This window comes from Lynx canadensis, chromosome D3, assembly GCF_007474595.2.
Source record: "Lynx canadensis isolate LIC74 chromosome D3, mLynCan4.pri.v2, whole genome shotgun sequence".
Lineage (NCBI taxonomy): Eukaryota > Metazoa > Chordata > Mammalia > Carnivora > Felidae > Lynx > Lynx canadensis.
The window spans coordinates 12,823,639-12,842,227 of record NC_044314.2 but is presented as its reverse complement, the minus strand read 5'-3'; positions in this window follow the sequence as shown (position 1 = coordinate 12,842,227).

The window sequence follows — 18,589 nt, the reverse complement described above, 5'->3', positions numbered from 1 at the left end:
CAATATAGTTCTCTTTTTGCTTGGCCTTTTAGAAACCCCAGCATTAAAATTAATACTCAGTTAAACAATAAAATTATATCAGTACTCAGTATGTCTCTCTTTCCTCCTAAAAGATTAATTTACTAATTTTAAATTTTATTTATGTTAATGTAATTTAATGTTAGAATCTGCATCAAAAAATCTGGGGGGAGGGTGAGAGGTGGTTTTTTAAAAAGAACCCTAGGGACGCCCAGGTGGCTCTGTCAGTTAAGGGTCTGACGTCAGCTGAGGTCATGGTCTTTCCGGCAGAGGTTACGATCGCACTCTTCGTGAGTTTGAGCCCCACCTCTGGCTATGTGCGGACAGCTCAGAAATGCTTCGGATTCTATGTCTCCTCTCTCTGCCCCTCCCCCGCTCATGCTCTGTCTCTTTCCCTCTCTCTCAAATTAAACAAACAAACAAACAAACAAAAACATTAAAAATATTTTTAAAAAGAACCCTAATGGGTGCTTTGTGCTCTACCGTGAGCTGCAGGATGATTTACCGTGTTCTCCCAGACAATATCTACACCTACACTCTTATCCATATGAACTCAGAACTGAACTCTCTTTTATTATTGAACATGAAATAGGTTGGAAGAAATACTGAAAACACATGTAATCGATCATGTTCTCCACTCGAGTCCTCCTGTGGGATTTGTGTTTCCCTGCAGTCAACTTGGCCAAAAATGGCAGGGGAAATCTTCAGATTATCTACTCTATTGTTATTATTATTTTACATTTAGCCGTATGTATCAAAGGACTCTACCCATGTGGATCCAGCTCTTGATAGTCACTTAGTTCCTGAACGATGATAATCTTTCCGCTTGTTCCCTTTCCCTACCTTCCTTCTAGCTGTTTCACATGAGCACATCTATTCTGTGGAATCAGCGAAGGCAGAAAGAAGTTAAACTCAAGTAGTCGTTTTTGCTAAAGGTGAGTTGTAGCTAGACTAAGAAAGAGTGGTGTGAAACATTACATGTTGAGGAGACCAATTAGACTGAATACAGGTTTTAAATGGTTCGTGTGCACCATTTTCAAGAACATTCTTTTTTTTTTTTTTTTTTTTTAATTTTTTTTTTTTTTTCCAACGTTTATTTATTTTTGGGACAGAGAGAGACAGAGCATGAACGGGGGAGGGGCAGAGAGAGAGGGAGACACAGAATCGGAAACAGGCTCCAGGCTCTGAGCCGTCAGCACAGAGCCCGACGTGGGGCTCGAACTCACGGACCGCGAGATCGTGACCTGGCTGAAGTCGGACGCTTAACCGACTGCGCCACCCAGGCGCCCCAAGAACATTCTTTTTTATCCTACATGCTACAGATGATGGGCCAAAATGAAAACCCACCCTATTTTAATACTTCCTATTTATTTTCAGTAGTCTGTGCGTTTCATGAATTTAGAGACAATACACTTTTAGCCTTTGTGATTCCCGTTCTTTGTTCAAGACTTTAAACACGGTATGTGCTCAGTGAATGTTTATCCAATTTTATTTTATTACAAAGTATGTATTGTGTGCTTAGCTGAATAAAGAACAAGTCCTTCTTCTTTTTATCACAGTTTCTGTGCATACTAAATCTCTTATTTAAAGTTCTGCCCTTCTGCCAATAAAATGAATAATTATTATCATCCATCTGTCCTACCTTTCCAGTTATCCAGTCAATAATATATTACTTATATTATGTGCCAAATATGTTTCTAAAAGGACAAATCTAAAAATAGGACACTTTTTCAACGAGTATGCTTACCTTCCACGTGAGAAAGGTATACTACATTATGTACTACATTTCTACATAATGTAGTAAATTGAGAGAGAATTTTAAAAAAGTACGATGGGAATACAGAGGATGGAGTGACTCTGTCTTCAGAAAGTTAGGAAAATTTAGGGCACCTGGGTGGCTCAGTCAGTTAAGCATCCAACTTCAGCACAGGTCATGATCTCACGGTTGGTGAGTTCGAGCCCCGCATCAGGCTCTGTGCTGACAGCTCAGAGCCTGGAGCCTGTTTTGGATTCTGTGTCTCCCTCTCTCTCTGCCCCTCCCCCCTTGCTCTCTCTCTCTCTCTCTCTCTCTCTCTCAAATACAAACATTAAAAAAATAAAAAAAGGAAATTTAGGAAAATCTTCATAGAGCTGTTGACATTTGTGTTATAATTCCAAAGATGAGTATGAATTTCCTGGGTAAAAGGAAAAAGAGCAAACAGTGGCATTCCAGATGGAATGCACACTTTGTTCAATAATCTGGCTTATTTAGGAAGCAATGAAATGTTCAAGTGGCATGATGGGGAGAGATAGGGAGTAAACTTGGTGAGGCAGTGAAGGACTACCACGAAGGACCTTCCATGTCGTCTCCGTCAGTTTGGGCTGCAATCACAAAATACCAGACTGGGTACCTTAAACAACAGAAGTGTATTTCTCACAGTTCTGGAGGCTGCAAGTCAGAGACAAGGGTGCCAGTATGGTCCAGTACTTGGTGAGCGCCCTTTTCCTGACTCGTAGATGGTTATCTTCTTGCTGTGAACTCATATGGTGAGGAGAGAGAGAGGAAGGGAGAGAGAAAGAGAGAGAACAAGCAAGATACTGCTCTCCAATCATGAGGTTCCACCCTCATGACCTAATTACCTCCCTGTCCCATTGCCCCCATCTCCAAATACCATCCCATTGTGGGTTAGGGTTTCAACATATGATTTTGGGGGGGACAGAAGACTATAGTCCATAAAATATCTTAAGAAACTTGGGTTTTAGTTGGTAGGTAAAGGACAGCTAACAGAGGTGGTTGGCAAATCACAACTAAGTCACAACTGTTGATGTGCATGGATCAGGGACAAAACGGGTGGCATCTCCCTTAGATTTTTGTTTGTAGCTCATTTAGCCCTACTGTGCTGTGACATCATGGAGAAAGCAGGCTGCAAAAATATGGCAATTTACTATTAAGAAAATAAAAATAGTATGTCTGACTAATAGTATGATTCCTCTTTCAAGAACTCTAAATGATAATATTCATTTCTAAACATTGGGAACTATGTGCTACTATTCACTCAAAAAGTGATGGTAATTTCTTTATCATTTTCGATTATAATGGAAACGTTGGCCTTTGTATGCCATGCCACAAATTTAACTTGCACCTAAAAATATTCATGTTAGGCTTATGTGACATCTGCTGAGAAATCTAAATTACCCATTGACAAAGATCATTCAGGTAGGAAAGGCTAACTCTATGTAGAAAAGGGAAATTCAGATAGAAAAAAAGCTAAAAGGATTGAACTGGGCAGCTCTAGGGGAGGGATGATAAATCATGCATTTATGTCAGAGGGAAGTGCCTGCTTCTGTATTGTTGGGATGTCATGTGGTTGAGGTTTGAAATACAAAGCTAGTCATTTTTCTTTACATATGGCATCTGTCCACGAAGGGCTTAAACAGCATTTACGTAATGGTTTCTCACAATATTTCAGTGGAATAAGAGATAACCTGTGGTTGTAATTTATAAATCAGGCGATTGCTAGAAAAGTACTGGAAACTATGTGGCATCGGCGTGTCAGCGATTTGGTGCAACAGGCAGATGAGACTAGAGGGGAAGGTTGTAGTGGGTGGTTGGGTTGCACAAGGCAACGTGCTGCGTGAAGACAGTTCCAGAAGTGTCACCAGAAATGGGGATCAACAATGCCAGAATGGCGGCATTCCTGTCCTATTTGAAGTAAAGAAGCATAAGAAGTAAATTATCTATTCTAAATTACAAATCACGAATTTTCCTGGCCAAGCACTTTGTCCGGTGGGGGTCCATCGTATTATGTATTACCCATTGCGATATTTTTTGCATTTGCAATAGCAAATATTTTATTTTGTTTTATAATAAGGGGCAATGCCAATTTTATATCAAACGCAAATTTACTTGCTCAATATTAGTATAGTGCTATATTTATTTCAATAAGAAAATTTAGGAAATTGGGAGAGTGTCTTATGATTTAATTGCTATTCTGTAGGAATTTTATGGCATTCAGACATAAAAAGCATCTTTTTAAATGATCTCCCCAAAAGAAAAATAAGCAGAATTATTCTACAGCATTTGCATGAAGCAAGCAATTAGCAGTAGATCTATTGTTAAATAGATTAACAGATAATCATCAACAGCTTGAGAATTTTTTCCTTCTCCATGGTTCCTTGTATCTATATGTGTGTGAGGATAGAAAAGGGTGCTTCATTATATCAATTATTTACACATATTCAGTAATGATCTGTTTCTGGCTCTGTGCTGAATTCTTGATATGCATCATCTCTTGTAAATCTCAGATAACTTTTCTTTACAATTGATATTATCGTTCCCATTCTTACACAAGAAAAACAAAACAACACGCAAACCATGGGGCTCAGGAAAGTTAGCTATAGACACTACATACCCACTGAGTAGCCCTGGATTCAGGATTAGAATCCAGCAGAGCCTGGTTCTGAAGGGTGTGATTTCGGCCACAGCTCCAGCTTCTTCTGAGTTCTGCCTAACCTCTTTGGGGCTGGGAAAAGCAGAAAAAGGAAGGTCTCACATTCCTGCCAGAGAGTGGGAGGTGCTTGCTCTGGGCACCACTGGGGGGTGGGGGAGTAGCTGAGGGATGATGCCCAGAAGGCACTAAGGGGCTCTCTGGGTGATGTCCACTTTGCTCTTCTGCGGATGGCTTTGACCCAGCGAGATACCACTCCTAGGATAAAGTCAGGAGGGGGTGAAGGCTCTGGCTGTGTGGCCAACAGTGCTGACAAGTTAAGTGGAGAGAATTAGTGAGTTCTCAGTATGCCCCCAGGGCATGTGGGGAGATTGGATGGCTGGGACTCCAGCCGCTACCTCGTAAGGGCGTGGCCAGAGTCTACTGTTGCTGATGTTGCCACTTTGGGTTATTTATACGCCCTTTGCTCACCACCTGGAAAGTCCGGGAGGGCAGGCTAAGAAACAGAATCGCTTCAATGGGAGATGGGTGCCGTCGGCAGTGTTAGCGGCTCACGTTTCTAGCTCTGTACTCCTCTGGCCACCATAGGAGACAGATTGGAGAGGACGCATGGATTGGGAAGGGAAGAATCCACTGTGCTGACTTTACTTCATGTGCATTACAACAAGGACCCAGACCAGAGGTGGGTGGAGAAGAGCAGCCAAATTTGAGGGCTGTGTGAGGTTCTGAATGAATGTTGCGTTTTTAGAGCCGAGAGGAAAAAAATAGGCAGGACTCAACTTCCAGACTTACCCTTCTCGAATTCACCTTCTATTCTGAGGCTAGGTGATGTTTCTGAAATGTAAGTCCCAGGTGACTCCCGATTGAAGTCATCTACAGAATAAAAGCCAAGTTGTTCAGGACATCGTGGGTAGGCTCTCAAGTGCTAATTCCTTTCTACCTTTCCACCCTGATCTCCAACCACAGGCCATGGGTTTGGCATCTTTTGGTTTTTCGCTTCAATGTCTTGCCTGAACTGGCTCCTATAGCCAGCAGCAAGCACCTTTTCTTCCCGTATCCCACAATTAAATTCCAGGAGGAGCTTAACTCACACCTCCTTTGGGAAGCTGTGCCCAATCTTCTTATGTTACGCAAGAAACAAAAGGACATGTACCATGCTGTTCTCATGGTTTCTAACATATTTCAAAATCCAAATCTAATCTTATTCTTTGCTGTGTTAAAACACTCATTGGTTCCCCTTTTCCTAGAATGTAAAGCACAGCTTCATCCCGTAAGAAAACCAACCTCGCACAAAATAGTAAATACTTAGATAATGTTGCATTTATTGGAATATTTTTAAAACACTAATATTTGTTTTTATAAATGTTTTATTTATTTTTTTTTGAGAGAGAGAGAGATAGGGGGACAGAAGATTTGAATCAGGCTCTGCACTGACAAGGTGACAGCAGCGAGCCCAATGTGGGGCTCGAACCCACAAACTGCGATATCACGACTGGAGCTGACGTCGGTTGCTCAACCAACTGAGCCACCCAGGCACCCCTAAAAATTAATATTTGTGTAATAAATATTTGCTTAATTGAGCAGAGAGACTCTGAAATATAGTGGTTAGGGCATTAAACAAGTTGCGCTTTAAGATAAAAAACGTTTTTATTTATTTTGAACTATATTAGATTCTTAAAGAATACGGAAGAGTATTTCAATGTAAATATATCAGGCATCTTGTGTAAAACAAAATGAAGAGAAACACATTATATCGCTTAAAACACCCAAGTGAAGCTAACATTTTGAGGGCAATCATATATGGAAAATCTGGCAAACAGGAATAGTGGGAGATCATGGAACTTTTCTATAGCTGGTGAGTGTTAGTAGGAGAAGAAAAATATAAAGGCCCTTATTGGTAACAAAGCAGCAGGTGAGTTAGAGTTTCATAATTATATCCACGTTTTATATAATATAAAGAAATTTTCTTGAGCTGATCAAGAAATTTTTTTCTATTCAGAACATGTAACTTCTCTGCGTGCCTAGTTTGAGTGACTATTTTTTTTTTTTTTTTTTTTTTTTTTTTTTTTTTTTTTTGCCTAGAGTAATAATAAAAACTACCAGCTCAGCTTGGACTCTGACATGTTCAGCATACCCTTCAGTCAATCTTATTTCTCTCACTGGGCTGTTTCTTTGTGAAATGACTCGTCATTATTTATGTAAATTGGTTTTAAATGAGAATGCTTAACTAGAAGATGTCATCTTAATATCATGACAGCTGTTATAAATATGGGTGGCCAGGTTGCATCTTCTTTCTTGTAATTTATTTACTTTTCAGATTTTATTACTTGTATCTGCTATACCTTCCTGAGAGGAAAGTGTGTGTTAGAAGTGTTCATGAAAACTTGGGGCTAAAAAATTCGGGTAAAATGATGGAAATGAACACTGAATTATGAGGTTGCATTCAGATTCTAGCTCTTTCAACATTACCCTGTCTCTTTCTCTCTGGCCTTTCTCTTTTGTTGTTCTATCTTTTGTTGTGCAGAAGCTGTTTAGTCAGCCCTCGGTTCTTCTTGAAGAGAAATTACTCTATAAACAGGTGTGGTTCAGTGTGTCCCCCGAGGAAGTGAGTTCAGGGTTTTCCTCCTTCGCCATCTTGGACTGGAACTATAGCTCTTTCAACATTAATTGAAACAGTAGGCGGGCTTATTACCTCTCTGGGCCTGTTTCCTTACTTGTTATTGGAGAGTTAATAGATAATGTCTGTAGTGTTCATTTTCTAGGGCTAAGTACCACAAACCATGTGACAGAAACAACCAAAATTCATTGCCTCGTGGTTCTGGAAGCTAGGCGTCTGAAGTCAGCATGTCAACAGGGTTGGTTCCTTCTGTGGTCTGTGACAGAAGGATCTGCTCCAGGCCTGTCTGGTTTGAAGATGCCCATCTTCCTGTGTCTCTTTATGCCATCTTCCCTCCATTTGTCTGCCTCTGTGCTCAAAAATTTCTCCTTTTTAGAAGGACACCAGTCACATTGGATTAGGGTCCACCCGAATGACCTCACTTTAACTTAATTACTTTTCTGAAAACTCCACCTCTAAGGAAGGACACATGTAACCCAGAAAAAAATGTCCCCAATCCTTTTATTTGCAGCTTTAACATTTTGTCAAGACCCTCTATGTGGTGGTCTGTACTTCTGTTGTTTTAGCGAAAGAAACCCAAATGCACCTGGTTTCGACTCAATGAAAGGAATTGGTTAGTTCACAGAATCCAGAGAACATGACATGCTATAGCAGCCCCAGTCCTTAAAATGTTGTCAGGATTCTTTCTCCATCATTCAGCTCTGCCTTTCATCTGCTCTGTTTTCTTTCTTTATAGATTAACTTCTCACATAACTGCTGGTATCTGACAAGTCTCCCAAGGGTGGGACTGGGGAGGGAGAGGCGTGCCCAATGCTCTTCCTTGGAGTTTGAACAATCACAGGGCAGGCACCTGAGGGCCCAGCCGTTTACTCTTGTCTGTGCCCCCAGAAGGGGGCAGCTCTGCTCCATCCACAGGGTTGTCTGGGAGTGAGAAATTTCCCAGGAGTGGTGCTTCAAGGGAGGCGGTTCCACAGAATTGATTCCAGGGAGTGCCCGAGTGGCTCAGTGACTTCTGCTCAAGTCATGGTCTTAATGGTCTGTGAGTTTGAATCCTAGCGATGTGCTGACAGTGTGGAGCCTACGTGGGATTCTCTCTCCCTCCCTCTCTCAAAATAAATAGACTTTAAAAATTTTTTAAAGGAAAAAAAGAATTTACTACAGTGATACTCTGGTAATTTGTTAGGACAGCCCTCAGAAACCACCACCGACATTACACTTCAATGTTGAGCAATTCTGGACACAGATATAACTCCGCAGAGGTTTACAACTGGCTTCAGAAGTGGAGTTAAACCACTTAATTAAAATCCAGAATTAAAATTCCAAAGCGGAGTTTTGTGAGGAATGCTGCTCAGTATGAAGCTCTCTTTGGGGCCTGCCAATCAGACTCAGGGGTTCCTAATTTATACCTGTGTGTTGCCAGAGAGCCTAAGCTTTCAAGTTTGAAATCCAATATACGGTAAAACCTTGGTTTGCGAGCATAATTCATCCCGGAAACATGCTTATCATCCAAAGCACTTGTAAATCAAAGCGAATTTCCCCATAAGAAATCATGGAAGCTTGGATGATTAGTTCCACAACCCCAAAATATTCATATAAAAATGATTACGATATTACACTATAATACAAAGTCATAAAGAAAATACAACATATACAGAAAAATAAACAAATCAACCTGCACTTCCCTTTGAAAACCCTCATGGCTGGTGTGAGGGAGACAGGAGACAGGAGGGTTACTGTGTAGGACGATTTTCACTGTCACTAAGGAATCACTGCTGTCTATTGGCTCAATGGAATCTTTTTCATTACCTACAATTTTAACAAGGAACCCATCCAATGACACTTGCTTTTGCCTCCTTTTGAGGATTTTGCAGAAATGTGACATTGCATTGGCGATCACCCACAGTCCCACAGTGAGAGAGAGGAGAACCATTGGCTCATTCGTGATCATGTGATGTCCGGTGTTACTGTTATGCCCAGAATTTGTGATCCCCAAAGACCACCAGGGAGCCGAGTCCGATGCAAAAGCAAAGAGCCTTTATTCGAGCTAGCTCGAGCTCAATCCCCTACCTGCACCGAGGCAGCGGTGAGATACCGGAGAGAGAGAGTGGGTTTCAAGAGCACAAAGGTTTTATAGGGATCATGGCCTTAGCTGATTGGCTGGGGAAGGGTCGTGGCCTCAGCTGATTGGCTGGGGAAGGATAGAACAATGGCTGCCAAGGTGTGGTCCCAGATCAGCAATTATCAGCATCACCTGGAACTTGTTAAAAATGCAAATGTTGGGCCTGGTGGTCACAGACCCATTGAATCAGAAACTCTGGGGGTGGGGCTCAGCAATCTGTGTTTGAACAAGTCTTCCAAGAGATTCTGATGCACCTGAAGTTTAAGAACCACTGTGTCTGAGGATCTCTAACATGTTTGGCCTCAGTGTATACAGAACATTTCTCACTGGTCACCTATTAACCGTTGGCTGTCAGCCTTGCTGTGCTATATAAATACCTAGCACCAAACACCATCCCCAGAGACTCTGATTAATTGGTTTGGGGAGGGGTAAAATGCTCCCAGGTCATTCTAAGCCTGGACAGGGTTGAGGGCTCCTGCCTCTGGCCCCTACCTGAGAGAAGCCTTCCCTCTTCTACTCACACTTTCCACGCCTCTCACACTCCCTTCCTCCCACCTTAGACTTCGGAAGAATGCATCAATCAGTAGCCTGCTTTCTTAGAAAACATAAGTTACTCAAGGGGAGGAGGCGTGGTCTGAGGTTTGAGCGGGAACCTCTTTCTGAGGCCATGTCAGGGACACAGTCACTAGTCGGCCGGCCTAGGTCTGCTCTTTCACTTCTTACATTGCAAGACATTCCTCGTTGATCAAGTTAAGATTTTCTAGATATGTTTGCTTATCTTGTGGAACATTTGCAGAGCAAGTTACTCACAATCCAAGTTTTGCTGTACTTTGTTTCAAGAGGAAAACCTGTATTAAAGTTCGGATTGATTAAGAAAAATTTCTTGGGGCGCCCAGGGTGGCTCAGTCAGTTAAGCAGCCGACTCTTGGTTTCAGCTCAGGTCATGATCTCACAGTCATCAGATGGAGGGAGCCCTGTGTCGGGCTCTGTTCTGGGCTTGGAGTTTGCTTGGGATTCTCTCTCTGCCCCTCTCCTCCTCTCAGGCACACACTGTCACTCTCTCTCTCTCTCTCTCTCTCTCACGCATGCCCAAAAGAAAAAAAAAAAAGAAAGAAAGAAAGAAAAGGAAAGAAGAAAGAAGAAAAGGAAAGAAAAATTTCTCCGAGAGTTCAACATAAGTCATTAAAACTCACAGTAAAAAGGACAAATACAAATAATTTCAAAAACACCAATTTTTCTTCTATTTTCACCCTCTCATTTTTTTTTTCTATAGCCCTTGGTGTTTTCTTAATTGCAGAGTATTGTCTGATTTGGATGGGAAATATTAATTTCCTTTACTGAAATTCTTCAGCGTGCTTCTCTAAACGCCAGTGGTATTGGGCTTTCCCTGAAAAAAAAAAAAATGCTGTCAGGGAAGCAGTTTGCAGATCAAGTAGAGAACAGAAATCAGGATGCTATTATTAGCCCTGGAGGAGGCAGTGAGTTTGCTGGTTACATAAGTGAGGGAAATGGCAGCATTCCGGGAATGAGGGGGCAAACGGACAATGGGAGAGTTGAGCTCTTTTCTCTTGCTTTCCACCAAAAATGGAAACAAAACAAAACAAAACAAACAAAAAAAAAACAACAAACAACAAAACAAAACAAAAACCCAAAAAACAAAAACCAGCCCAGAACTGTGCTCTCGTTTTTCCATCTGCCTCCTGTCATTTGAATCCAATCCACCAAAGAATAATGTTGTCTTTATTTAAAGTGTTTCAAGGTTGATGATCAAATCCCTAGTCAAGTCCCCGGACACAAGTGAGAAGTGAAACCTCAAGCACCTTCCAATGGGAATGTTATTTGCATCACACCTGGCTTGTGCTGTGTTACAGTGTATAAAATTGGGGACGGCCCTTTCTCACTTGCTGTGTATTTCTTCACAGTGCGTAACAATCTGACTGTTGGTTTGCAATTTCTTTTCTAATTAGAGTCTTTGGCATGTGAAAACGCAACGCTGCTTTCCTCCTAGAGCAGAGTTCGTTTGTTTTCTTCTTGCACCGTTTTCTTCATTTTCATTTGCCTATTTTTTATTCAGCAGCCAGTTGGGTGCTTCTGTGGTTATTTGCTCACCCTTGGCCGTGGCATACTTAGTGCTGAATTTCTGGCAGACTCTTTCCTAATGCTTGTCAAGTTCCATTTCTCTCTCTGGGTTTTCTTAGTATATAAAGCTCAACCATCACTCATTGCTTTTTGAAGATAATGTTGGTTGTGAGCCTGGAACGACTTGAATAAACTTGAAATAAATGACCCTATCCGAATGCAGAGAACAGTGTGCACAGGGCACAGGCGATAACCAGTGCATGGAGACAGTATCAGTAAAAGCTGTCAGCTCCCCAGCAAAAACACCGAGAACTGCCACAGGCAACTCCTCATAATAGAACTTCTGCAGGAAACAGTTTCTTTCGGTGACATTGTCCTTACCAGCCTCCACACATTCTCCCTCTGTGGGTGCTCCCCTCCAATCAAACACTGAAATTCCAATCAGCCGACTGAAATCCTTGTCAGCAAAACCACTCAAATCTTAATCTCCTGAAAATTAAGGAACCGAAACTCCAGCTAGGAGAGATTCATAGCAGCAGCCTCTAATCAAGGTCGTCTTTGTGTTTTCTTCCTCAGAGCCGTGCACTGTGCCTGCTCATGTCATTAAGAACAAAATGATGCTAGGGGAGGAGTACATGGAGAGGAAGTCATGTGTGTGATCTCATTGTGTGGATAGGATCCCAGGGGAAGCCTGATCAAACTCCCAGGACGGCAACTTTGGTGCTGCTGGTTTACCGCTGGATATGCAGAGTAATTCTAGGAGTCTGTTGCTTTGAAAAAAAAAAAAATAATAATGTTTATTTCTTTCTTTCTTTTTCGAGAGAGAGACTGTGAGCAGGGAAGGGGCAGAGAGAGGGAGACACAGAATCTGAAGCAGGCTCCAGGCTCTGAGCTGTCAGCACAGAGCCCGACGTGGGGCTCGAACCCAAGGACTATGAGATCATGACCCAAACGAAGTCAGACGCTCAAGTGATTGAGCCCCCTGGGCGCCCTTAGGAGTCTGTTGCTTTTTTTTTTTTTTTTTTAATTTTTTTTAACGTTTATTTATTTTTGAGACAGAGAGAGACAGAGCATGAACGGGGGAGGGTCAGAGAGAGGGAGACACAGAATCTGAAACAGGCTCCAGGATCTGAGCTGTCAGCACAGAGCCCGATGCGGGGCTCGAACTCACGGACCGCGAGATCATGACCTGAGCCGAAGTCGGCCGCCCAACCGACTGAGCCACCCAGGCGCCCCGAGTCTGTTGCTTTTAGTTGCAGGGTCTGAGTGATACATTTGCTTACTTTTCCAAAGGAGTCCAGCATTTTCTGAGCATGCATGATGTCTTTGGGTTGAACAGGTTCAAGAATCTCCCTCAAACAGTAAAAAACGTTATATGTGTGTGTGTGTGTGTGTGTGTGTTTAATCTTGAAAGATTTAAATAATTGTGTGAATAAAGTTAAACTCAATATCAAATAAATAATAAATGGTATAGTTACACAAAAATAAATGAAGACAAAAAAAGATAAAAAAAATAAACGAAGCAAGCAATAGGTGAGGCACAGACATAAAGTAGGTCTGCCATCTGTAAAAGGCCCCCTTGTTATGGGGTAAGTGCAGAATGGCCACAAGCAGCTCCTGGTCTGGAGGATGGATGGCTTCTGGAAGCTGAGAACCTCCTTCAGCTGACAGCCAGCAAGGAAATTGGATCTCAGTCTTAGAGGCACAAAGACCTGAATTCTGCCAACAGCCTACACTAACAAGGAAACAGATCCTCCCCTGGAGTCTCTCGGAAGGAGTACAGCCCTGTGAACACCTTGAATTTGGCCCATGAATCCCTGTGCAGAGACACAGTTGAGCTCGCCAGACTCCTGACCTATAAACACAATGAAGCAATACATCTGTGCTGTTTTAAGCCGCTAAGTTTATGAGCATTTGTTAGAGCAGCTATAGGGAACCGATACAATAGGCAGTCAGTACACATTTAGTGGCTGAGTTGGTGACCTGAAATGGGCTGGCATGGCCGGGTGACACATGAGTCCATGACTCAGTTGTAGGGAACAGGATGGTCTAATGGGCCAGGCCTCACTCAGATGTCTCTTCCTGGAACCACCCAGATGGAAGGTTGGGAGGAATGATTTTTTAAAGCATGCTCAGTGCACCTTTACTAGGGAGAGGAGGGTGAGTGTTAGGCAGAAAAATAATGCATGGTTTCCACAGGAGCACGAGATCTCATCCTGATGGCAGAAGGGTGCCTCTTTTTTTTCTTTTATGTTTATTATTTTTGAGAGAGAGACAGAGCGTGAGCAGGGGAGGGGCAGAGAGGGAGACACAGAATCTGAAGCAGCCTCCAGGCTCCGAGCTGTCAGCACAGAGCCTGACGTGGGGCCTGAACTCATGAACCGTGAGATCGTGACCTGAGCCGAAGTTGGGCGCTCAACCGACTGAGCCACCCCGGCGCCCCAGATGGGTGCCTCTTGAATGCTGTGTGTCCGAATCGCCCTCTGTCCTGTGCTCAGGGCCCACAACTCAGGAGGCACCATGTATGACTTGTAGAGAAGAGCCTCCTGTGGATGAGGGAAGCGGACGCAGAGTTCTTACGACGGACCGCCTCACTTCGGGGTGTGCATCACAAGCACCTCAGAGACTTGGTCAACATTCAGACTAGTTAATAGTCAGTATATCTAGAGTCTGCTCCAGGCCTAATAAGATAGAATGTTGGGATGTGAGGCCTGAGCACCTATATGTTAAAATCTTTCCACAGGTGACCCTGGTGCAAGTGTTGGCCGAGAGCAGGGGTTGGCCAGCAAACTGTTTCCGTGACAGGCTGAATAGTAAATCGTTTCAGCTTTGCGGGCCACATGGTCTCTGTAGCAAGCACTCATGTCTGCCATTAAAGAGGGAAAACAGCCATAGACAATTCATATACAAAGGGATATACCGCCACGCTCCAATAAAGTTTTATTTACAAAAACAGATGGTGGGTTAGATTTGGCCCCTTGGCTATAGTTTGTGACTCCTGGTCTAGAGCATGAGGCTCTTTACAGAGAAGCAGGCCTGGAGGGAGAACAGAATTTTCTGGAAGGTGAGACACTGTCGAGAAGGATACCATCACCTGGGGGATGGGGCATGAAGGATAAATCCCTGATTTGTTTAGAGAAAATAAAAGTGCATGAGAGAAAGCATATATTTTAAAGGAAAGATGTGCTGGTTATAGTCATTTGCATATTAACATTACATTCTGTTTCCCCAGTTGTCATATATAGGCTAGAGTTAACAAAAACTAAATAAAATGAAACATTATATTTATTAAAAAAAATCTTTTTAGTGTTTATTTTTGAGAGAGAGAGAGATAGTGAGAGTGGGAAGGGACAGAGAGAGAGGGAGACACAAGGTCTGAAGCAGGCTCCAGGCTCTGAGCTGTCAGCACAGAGCCCGATGTGGGGCTCGAACTCACGAACCACGAGATCATGACCTGAGCTGAAGTCAGACACTTAACCAACTGAGCCGCCCAGGCACCCCTGTATTTATTCATTTTTTAAAGTTTATTTATTTATTTATTTATTTACTTATTTATTTAGAGACAGAGATACAGAGAGAACAAGCAGGGCAGGGGCAGAGAGAGAAGGAGAGAGAGAATCCCAAGCAGCCTCTGCACTGAAAGAGCAGAGCCTGACCCAGAGCCTGAACCCATTAACCATGATATCGTGACCTGAGTTGGATGCTTAACTGACTGAGCCGCCCAGGCACCACTGGAACATTATAGTTAAAAATAAAAAATGAAGTCAATCCTGCCATTCTCAACAACATGGATGAACCTGGAGGACATTATGCTGAGTGAAATAAGTCAGTCATGGAAGGACAAATACTGCCTGATTCCACTTATGTGAGGTATCTAAAATAGTCAAACTCGTAGACGCAGGTAACACAATAGTGGTTGCCGGGGGGCAGGGGGAAATGGGGAGTTGTTCAACTGGTATAAAGTTTCAGTTACGCAAGATGATTAGTTCTAGAAATGTGCTGCACAACACAGTGCCTACAGTTAACGACACAGCATGGTGTACTTCAAAGTTTGTTAAGGGGCTGAATCTCATGGTGTGTTCTTACCACAAAAAATAACAACTAAAAACCAAAGAGGCACAAAGAAGCTTTGAGAGGGGTTGGCTTTGTTTATTACCTTGGTTGTGGTGACATTATCATAGGTATTTGCATATCTCCATCCTCATCAAACTGTATGTATTAAATAATTGCATTTATTTGTATGTCAATTATACCTCAATAAAACTGTTAACAGATTTTAAAATAAAATTATGGCTTCAGATTTTAAATCAGGTACCTATACCTGTTTTGTCCTGTATAAGTTTCGAGGAGTAAAAAAAAAAAAGAGCAAAGTGAATAAAAATGGAGAATACATAAAAAATTAGAGAAACATAAAAATATTGCCTAAAGCATAGTTTGGGTTTTGAAATGTAATGTCCAGAAGAGAAAGTACCAAGTAGTTACTAAAGTTATCTGTTATTAGGTCGAGGAAGTACAGAGCAAAGGCTGTCCCTATGGTTTAGACTTAAATATTATAAAATTGAACAGGTTTTTAAAAAGTTTCCTATCAAGGAGGAAGGAGTCAACCTGGCTGAGAAGTAAGAGGACCTGAAGTTCCCTCGTCCTCAAATCCAGCAGTATTGACGCCAGAAGACTTGGAATTCCAGGAATCCAGGCTCCAGACAGAAACATCTCCAGAGGCTCACAGGGACAGCTTGTCTAGCCGTAGGTGTGTGATTGCGAATTGGGAGAGATAAAGTGAGCAGCATAGGCATGGAGGGGAGGGATCCCCTTCTGTGGTGAGACAAAAGGAAGAGAAAGGCTGTGGAGTGTAGGACTGAATCTGGACAAGAGAAAAAACAAGGAAAAAGGAACGGAAAAAAATGGAGAAAGAACTAATTTCTAACTGCGGGGCTTTCTCTGAACTGGGACCGGGTGTCCTGTTTGCAGGGTCCAGCCCGGGGCTCAGTAGCGAGCTCAGAGGTGCAGTTGGAGAGGGCAATCCCCTCTCTTGAGTGTGAGGGAAGAAGTTATATAGCTGCTCCAAGGACAAAAGACCCTACAGGTATCAGCCAGCCAGAGGCCCTTGTTGGCTGATTGGAGGAGTGGCACTACCCTGGAACTGGGGCACATGGAGTGGGATCTTTTAAGTCATCAGTTTTTGAATCCCAGCTGAGCACCTGGGAGGCATGAGAGACTGTGGAGTGGAATAGACTAGCCTGTTAGTACCCGCATGGCACTGTGAGGATGGCCTGAACAGAGTGGTTTGGGACACCTGGTCTGGGGAGGAAAGACTGGGGTGTCACCGTTTTTCTTCCCATCATCAACAAGGTGGGGCTTCAGGGAATGGACAATGGGCCCACAATGGAGACAGGACCTGTCTACACCAAACCATGCCCCTCTGCACCTGGTAACTGCCTATCTAACAGAGCAAGGTTGACACTGACCGAACCAGACAGCCTCTCCTCCAGACCAGCACAGCCACCGGTTCCAAAGCACTATCAATATAAGTCCAGATAATAGTTATAAGATTATTAAAACAATAGTCATAAGATGAATAGCTGGGCTTGAAAAAACCATAGAAGACAGCAGAGAATCTGTTGCTGCAGAGATCAAGGAAGTAAGAAATAGTCACGACAAATTAATGTTGTAAATGAGGTGCAAAATAAACTAGATACAGTGGCAGCAAGGATGGAGGAAGCAGAGGGGAGAATAAGTGAAATGGAAGATAAAATTATGGAAAATGATGAGGCCGAGAAAAAGAGAGATAAGAAAATACTAGACCATGAGGGGAGAATTAGAGAACTAAGTGATTCAATAAAACGTAATAATATCTGTATCATAGAAGTTCCAGAAGAAGAAGAGAGAGAAAGAGGCAGAAGGTTTACTTGAACAAATTATAGCTGAGAACTTCCCTAATTTGGGGAAGGAAGCAGACATCCAAATCCAGGTGGCACAGAGAACTCCCTTCAGATTTAACAAGAATAGGTCTTCTCCACAGCATATTATAGTGAAACTGGTAAAATACAAAGATAAAGAGAGAATTCTGAAAGCAGCTAGGAACAAATGGGCCTTAATCTACAAGGGTAGACACATAAGGGTAGTAGCAGACCTGTCCACTGAAACTTGGCAGGCCAGAAGGGAGTGACAGGAAATATTCAATGTGCTGATTAGGAAAAATATGCAGCCAAGAATCCTTTATCCAGCAAAGCTGTCATTCAGAATAGAAGGAAAGATAAAGGCTTTCCCAGACAAACAAAAACTGAAGGAGCTCATGCCCACTAAACCAGCCCTGAAAGAGATCCTAAGGGAGACTCTGTGAGTGGAACACTGAAAAGACTACAAAGGACCAGAGACATCACAACAATCATGACACCCACAGATAACACAATGACACCAAATCCATATCCTTCAATAATAACTCTGAATGTAAATGGACTAAATGCTCCAATCAAAAGACATAGGGTATCTGAATGGATAAAAAACAAGGTCCATCTATATCTAATCTACAAGAGACTCATTTTAGACATGAAGACTCCTTCAGATTGAAAGTGAGGGAATGGAGAACCATCTATCATGCTACTGGAAGTCCAAAGAAAGCTGGAGTAGCCATACTTATATCAGACAAACTATATTTTAAACTAAAAGTTGTAACAAGAGAAGAAGAAGGGCATTATATCATAATTATGGGGTCTATCCTTCAAGAAGAGCTAACAATTATAAATGTTTATGCCCCCAACATGAAACACCCAAATATATAAATCAATTAATCACAAACATAAGCAATGTTATTGGTAAGAATACGGCACTTGCAGGAGACTTTAATACTCCACTTACAACAATGGACAGATCATCTAGGCAGAAAAATCAATAAAGAAACAATGGCCTTGAATGATACACTGGACCAGGTGTACTTAACAGATATATTCAGAACTTTTCATCCAAAAGCAGCAGAATACACATCCTTCTTGAGTGCACATTCTCTGAGATAGATCACATACTGGGTTACAAAACAGCCCTCAATAAATATAAAAGAATTAAGATCATACCATGAATATTTTCAGATCACAATGTTATGAAACTTGAAATCAACCACAAGAAAGATTTGGGAAAGCCTCCAAATGCATGGAGGTTAAAGAATATCCTACTAAAGAGTGAATGGATCAACCAAGCAATTATAGAAGAAATTTAAAAATATATGGAAGCAAATGAAAATGAAACATGACATTCCAAACCCTTTGGGATGCAGAAAAAGCAGTCCTAAGGGGAAAATACATTACAATCCAGGCCTATCTCAAGAAATAAGAAAAA